This window comes from Mytilus edulis, chromosome 14 (assembly GCF_963676685.1).
Source record: "Mytilus edulis chromosome 14, xbMytEdul2.2, whole genome shotgun sequence".
NCBI classification, from domain to species: domain Eukaryota; kingdom Metazoa; phylum Mollusca; class Bivalvia; order Mytilida; family Mytilidae; genus Mytilus; species Mytilus edulis.
Genome location: NC_092357.1, coordinates 26,900,877 through 26,908,728, shown reverse-complemented (window position 1 = coordinate 26,908,728; position 7,852 = coordinate 26,900,877).

The window sequence follows — 7,852 nt, the reverse complement described above, 5'->3', positions numbered from 1 at the left end:
TTGTGTTTTTACTTTTAACTATTTCATGTATTTATCACATATATCATAATATATGTAAATCGAGATACTGATCAAAAAGCATTTTCATTGTTTGTTTTTATAGTAAATTCTAATTTGTCGGAACTTTTTGAAATTGACCCTTCTGTGAAAAAAATCAACGGCATATTGACCCTACCTCTTTTTCTATCCGTTTTGTCCTTTGTGCTCAATATCAATGCAATTGCATCTACTAAAAACGTTCGTCACTGGTTTCAATACTGGTCAATTGTCCACCACTGGCATTGCAGTTATCCTACAACAATGAATATCAGTTAAAAAGTTCATCAAACATACCATGTTCATCATTGTTTACACAAGGCGAGCATCCATTCAAAAAGACTCGTCAATGAATCGAAATCGTTAAAAGGAATAAACAGGTACGAAACTGAAGTGCATTTCGGAATCAAACATTCAGTAAGGGTTTCCATGTACAGCTAAGGTAATTGTATTTCATTACTGTTATACCAGAAAGATTTCACTGTACATATACCTCTGGTAAAGAGTAAACAAACATTAATAAACATATTTTTCATGTTGATTTGTTGTCCGTTCGGCGCACTCTTTTTTCTCCTTGATTTTGAGTTTCTAGTTTTTATAATAATACAAATTCATATATTCATAAATTAATAATATCTTACTTAAAAAGCTATCCAGTTATAATTTTGAAAAAGCATGTTTTGTTGCAAAATATCAAATTATATATAGAAATGTTATATACCTCAGAAGTAAACCAATTTCCTACATTACATTTGAATATGTACTTTGAACCACGGAAGAAGGCTACCGTCTCAGGACATACTATTTTTGCTAAAATTATCAAAACAGCAGTACTGTACATGTTTTATTAAACTTTTTCTGTCAACTGTAATCCATTACAGTGTATTAAAAGATATTCGAGTTTAAAGTTTATTTTCTTCTGTTATTTTTTACGAAAATAATCAACTGATAGATTTTAATTGGGACAAGCAGACACATTTTTTCTGTTATTAAATATTATATTATTTGTATCCTGCTAGATGTACAGCAAACAAATATCAACATGGACATAAGCTATATACAAATCTAAAATAACCATTGGTTTTACTTATCATATTTAACTTATGCAACTCGATGGATGTATATAGTGTTACAAGAGCTAATAATATTTTTGTTTCGAAACTACTCCATATTTTTCAATCTGTTGATCAACGACAATTTTTAATATGCATTGCTCTGCAAGTTTTTATAGTGGAAAATAATAAATTACTGTGTTTAGTGTTTTATAGGATTTTTGTTAATACAAGGACATTAATATATACGTGAATGTATTAGAAAGGAATATCCCACTTTAGTGTGGTCGGTAAAATAGGATGCTCAACTTTTCAAATCTTAATGATGTTATCAAAGGAAACATGTACACTAAGTTTCAGGTTGATTTAACTTCTACTTTATCAAAAACTACCTTGACCAAAATCTTTAACCTGAAATTTGCACTATCATTTTCTATGTTCAGTGAACCGTAAAATTGGTGTCAAAACTCTAATTTGGCATTTAAATTAGAAAAAAACATATCATAGAGCACATGTTACTAAGTTTCAAGTTGATTGGAATTCATCTTCATCAAAAACTACCTTGACCAAAAACTTGAACCTGAAGCGGGACAGACGGACGGACGGACAGACGAACGGAGGCACTATCGTAGGTGGGGCATAAAAATAATGAAGGTACAATTTTTGGTATCTTTTTTACTCTTTTTAAAACAATTCAGTAAAAAAATGCAAAAAATAAGGAAAATTGTAATATTGAGAAAATTTTGCTTTGTCAAACCAAAATGGTATTACATGGATTAAGTTGCAAAATACCATACACTTTTGCATCTTTATTGTATTTATCATGTTTTAGTGAGTTTTTGATGAAAAAAAATAAAGAAAAAAAGTTGTAGTCTTGTCGCCACTTTGTTCCTTTGGTTGCCATAGCAAGCATAAAATGTACACTATTCCTTTCCTGTATGCCTTTTTTGTACAAATTTTCACCATGAAAGTACTTAGTTGGAAGATGCAAGAAAATTCTCACTGAATTGGCATCTAGATCATAAGTCAATGCCACAGATACCTATAATACAATTTTTTGCTGACCTTTGACCTCAAAGAAAAAAGATGACTTTTGTTTACAATTTTGTGTCGGGAGCATTATCTGTTTGCCCTTTGACAAACTCGTTTGATATTTGGCACATGTGTGCAGCACCTCAAGACAATCGGTTGTGTTCCGAGGACCATCATCCCCAAATTTATCCAAACCTTCCTTTAGGGGAATTGAACCTTTTAACAAAATTTCATAGATATCCATTAATTTAAACTAAAGTTATTGTCCAGAAACCAATGTGTCTTCAGACAACAACAATGACGACATCATACCATTATACATTCCCAAAAATTGTTTGCAGTCGAATAATAAATGATTAGATCTTCATTTCTCAATCTTATATATTCTGAACTCCCAACTGGCATGACCATCATGACCATGGATCTTGTCCATTTATATAAAAAAAAAATTGGCGGGGGGGGATTTCAAATCAAGGACAGACACCACATGAATACATTAGTACATGCGCATATATAATTGATAGTGACAAAATCTATAAATAAGCATTCTCTTTGTTTTTGCAAAATCAAATATGATTATGCAGAGTGGTTTAATTCTTTATTGAAGGCTGTACCTATTACTATTAATTTGTTCTTAAATTAAGCTGACACTGGTCATATTAAAATGTTTAACAATTCATTTGTTATGCATTCTTATTCTGATTTACATTATGTACTGATGTAATGTCTAGTATATTTACAGGATTTAAGATTTCACATACTTTATCTCATATGGTACTTTATCAAAATAAAGATAAACATGTAAAAAATGTACTTTAAGAGATACTGGTACTCACTTATGAATGTTCATATTAATGCAGTAGGTTAACTTCAACATCAAGTTGATCCATTTCTTTAATTATAGGCTCCTCTATATGTAAGTCTGTCATCTGATGTATCTTTTATCTGTTTAAAGAAATATTACAGATTATAAGGTGATCAATTATTCTTTGAATTGAATTTGGAAAATTGTATTTAAAATCAAATTAGTTATTTTCTTATCTTAAGAACCAGTGGAAAATATATAATGAGCTGTTAGCATCTTACTACATTAAAACATTCAAAGTTACAAGACTTTTTTGTATGATTAACTCTATTTTTAAATGGACAGGTTAATGTATAAAATGATCTAAATGAACACTTTAAAGCAGAAATGTAAATTGTGATTAACTTATTACTAAACAACTTTACTTGATATATTTGAGTCAAATTAACCTTATACAGTATGTTATGGGCTTCAGGATCACACATGTACATGTACAAATGTATCTAAATTCTAATGACAAGATCTCAAAATGTGCTAATTTTAAAATATTTTTTTCAGTTTTGAACTAAATGTTAAAAGTTTGAAATCCTTGCAATTGTATCATGTATATATCATATGTCTAATTTAGTTTCTAAGGACACGAAGGACAATAAACAACAATTTTATGAAACAAAGGTATTGCGGTCCCAAAAGATCCCATCTAAATAGTGGATTAAGAATCTAATTATCTTAAGATTTGATATACAAGTTTTATTTTTATAAATAAATATATATGTAATCATGATAACCACTTTTCAATATATGTGTGTCTTTCATATGTCATAATATATAGGTACACTGTATATGTAGCAATCAAAATTACAGAAAATTTAAATTTGACGTTCCTGATTTTTAACAAATTAAGCTTACTGTTTACATGTATATCTGACATAAACATACATACATGTATGACTATCCTGATAACTGTAGGATTGTCTTTACTTTTATAAATTGTGACTTGGATGGAGAGTTGTATCATGATCTATCATTGACACTCATACCACATCTTTTTATACATTTATCTATTCTACATGTACATGTACATGCAAATGTATTCAGTTGTTGTCGCATTTTGCCTACATGTACATTCATTTTGGCATCATTTGTACATATTAATGATAAGCATAATAAATAAGGTGACAGACATGTATGGTCTGTTGTGTATATGGAGGATAGTTGTACATGTGATTTTCTCATTGGCAACCATCATGATCATAACCAAATCTTCTTTTTTTTTTGTAACTTTTGAGTCTGAAACATGTAGTTTTATTTTTTTTTTATTTCAAATTATTATCCTATTCAAATAATGTTTGAACATGATGAATAAAATTGTATAAAATTGCTTTCAGCACAGATCATATATTTGCAGAGAATAATTGCACATTGTAACTAAAAATATGAGGGAAAGGGGGATGTATTAAAATTATTGAACGGGCCACATGATTTATCCGAGAAGTAATTTTAAACTTTCATAATTTAAATTATTACCTGTTCCAACTGGTATAACTGTCGCAAAGAATTCACTATCACTATCATCTGCTTCAAAGTGATCCGCCTTTCCAGTTTTCAAGATGCACAAAATTATGGCATTTAGATCTTTATAGTTTGCTTTTGGTGTCCATGATATACCATGTACTGTTTTAAGGTGGGAGAAAACTGTATAATTTCCAGCTTTTGTTCAGCTGAATCATCAAAAACTACTCACGGATGGCTTTACATTCCTCATATTCCACATTTCCAGCAAATAATACAATAATTTCAGTCTTATAAATAATCCTCATTCCCGTACAGATATTGTAACTGCCTCTGTCTAGAAGTGATCACCCGTACATGTATGTAACAATCTCCTGGTGAGGGAAATAAGTTTCCCAACACCACAAAGTTATGTACTTTTCTTTAATCTTATCAAAATGTTCAATTATGTATAAAAATATACAACAGAAGTTCATTTTTCTGTCAAAACATTACCAGCTGGTTACAACCTTTATCGGTTTTTAAATTGAAGAGCATCACTTTTGGTATGTCTAAACACCAAAAAGACAAAAGTAAACTGCTGTTTCCTGACAGTTTACTGCATTAGAACATTTACATATCAACAGATACCAAAGATGTTATTATCATTTCCTGCTGTATTCATGGTCATCTTTTAGAATATATATCAATTGTTATATTGTAGGCTGTTTTTGTTGAGAAATTAATACCCCTATTTCCCTATATAAGCAGTCAAATTTACTGAAAAATCAAATTCATTTTTTTATACATAATAACCCAATATGACTTTTTAAAATGTCATTTCCCAACAAAACAAGGTGGATACATTACAAAAACACATTTATCTCAAAAAGGCTGTTGAACAAAATTTCCAAGTTGTGCCTGGTTTTCTCTGGCATTGCCTCTTAAGATAATGACAAGTATTTTATTTGATTTGAATAAAAAATGTATTTGTTAATTTTCCGAAAGTTTTTTATCCTAACATTTGTTTTCGATTATTTGGCCAAAAGATGTGTCAAGCATAACAGAATGCTCTTTGAGAGTTTTGTAGGGTTTTTGTTAGAAATTGCTTTCATTTTGACAGTGAGGCCAGGATTCATTTAACGTTGAATAGATTGAATATCTTCACACCGAACTAGAAAAGAAAGATCTCAAGATTATCAAATAAAATTCGGAATGTGTCTAAGATAACATTAGATATCAATTGTATATGTTTACACTGAACTAGAAATAAATCTCAAGATTATGAAATAAAACTGGGAATGAAACTGGGGAATGTGTCAGAGAGATAACAACCCGACCAAAGAGCTGAAGACAGCTAGGGACTACAAATGTATTTTCAATACAGCCATACAATAAATTCCGCAGCCCGAGGCGTGCTTCAGCGGGACACTAAACAAAACTGTGTACTAGTTCAGTGATAATTAACGTAATACTTAACTCCGAACTATATAAATAACTTGAGTTAAAAAAACATACAAGACTAACAAAGGCCAGAATCTCCCGACTTTGGACAGGAGCAAACATGCAGCGGTGTTGAATATGTTTTGTGTTATATCAACCTTATACTCATTCATTCCTCTAGCTAATGTATAACAATAAAAACACAGCAATACGCACATTAAAATTCAGTTAAGAAGAAGTTCGAGTTCGATAGTTCAGAAAAATGAACAATAGAAACTAAGCAAAATGATAATGATACATAGATTAACAAAGGACTATTACCAGTTACTGGCATGCCGTCTCAAGATCTGAATTTAACTAATTGAAATATTGTTTCCTCATCATATGAATATCAAGCATAATCCCTCCCGTTAGAAGTTTAGTATAATACAATTATACAATTGATTAGAACATTGTAACCGTATGATATGTTTAATTCATGTCTAAGACAGTCTTGTACATAAAATCAAACCGGGAATGTCACAACTTGTACTCTCTCTGCGATCTGAATACCAAATAGAGTTTCTTACGGATTAAACACACCAACAGTCAGAGTAATTTAAGGTTATTAAACACACCAACAATCTGAGGAATTTAAGGTTATTAAACACACCATATATATGTATATATATATATATATATATATATACTTATCTTACCTCTATACATTTCTAGGAATATGATTAATTTAAAGCGTCCGTGTGGTGACCGCGTATATTCAATATTCAATAGGGAGGCGGGGCTTAATTCAATACACGGTTAGTAGTGGATTTACGACTTTGGCACTGTTAGAAAATTTAAAAGTATTGAAAGTTCTGTTTAATATTGTTATATGAAGGTTGTTGATTATACATAGTTATTGTTTGCATTATTGTTTAGTGCAGACCAATTGAAGAAGGTTCATAATATTGAACACCTGGCCTTGAAGGCATATAACTTTGCGCAGTGCTCTGAGCACAAAAATCGTGCTCGAAACATGAAATCCAGCAATTTGATTGGTTGATTTTCGAGTCTGAGAACAAAAATCATGCTCGAAAGTTTTATGGCCGTGAGGCCTGAACACTTTAATATAGAAATAAGAAGATTTGTTATCATAGCAAATGAGACAACTCTAGTCTAAATTCGACAAATAAAGATGTCGGTAATATGAATTCGTTAAAATGTTCTAGTGACCTAATATACTCTTACCCCATATGGAATTTACTGACCCCGTATATATCATGTTAGGTCACAAACACACTATTTTACTAATAATATTATCTTTACAGAATAAGTAAAATCAATACATTCGACGACGAGATGTTGAAGTACGAAAACATATGCTTCTGCTAATTGTAGCTAAGGTCACTATCTGAATAATCTAGCTAATATAAACGCCATTTACTGCAAATAAATGTTAGTTTACAAGGACCTGCATGATTGTATACTTACACACGCAACACGGTCTCCTTCGGCAACAACTGCCTTTTTTTGTCCATCCTGGACCAAAACTACTTTCACAATTGGAATGTTGTGTTGGGCGCATTTCCCCTGTGAGGCCATACATTGACGAGTTAACTCTTAAAAATGAAGACATCATATTTTAGAATATCTCTACATCATGTGATTTTTCAATTTCAAACAGTAAATTATGTATTATGAACAGATAAAAGGTGACAAAGATAAAGGATAAAGACAATTGTTTCCAAAATTGATTTTTGCAATCAAAAGAAAGAGAGAAAAAAATGATTATTTTTTCAGTCTATAGCAATAGAGTTAATACATTGTATGTTTTAGATCAAGATAATATAACTTCATTGCATTTAAATGAACAATAATTGAAATACATTTAGGTTGACAAATTTACTAATGAAATTCTTTGCATTCATGTTTGTACTTTAACCATCTGCATTGTGTTCGAGCGATATATTTACGATAATGAACAATGCACTAATAAAAATTTAAATATATTTTG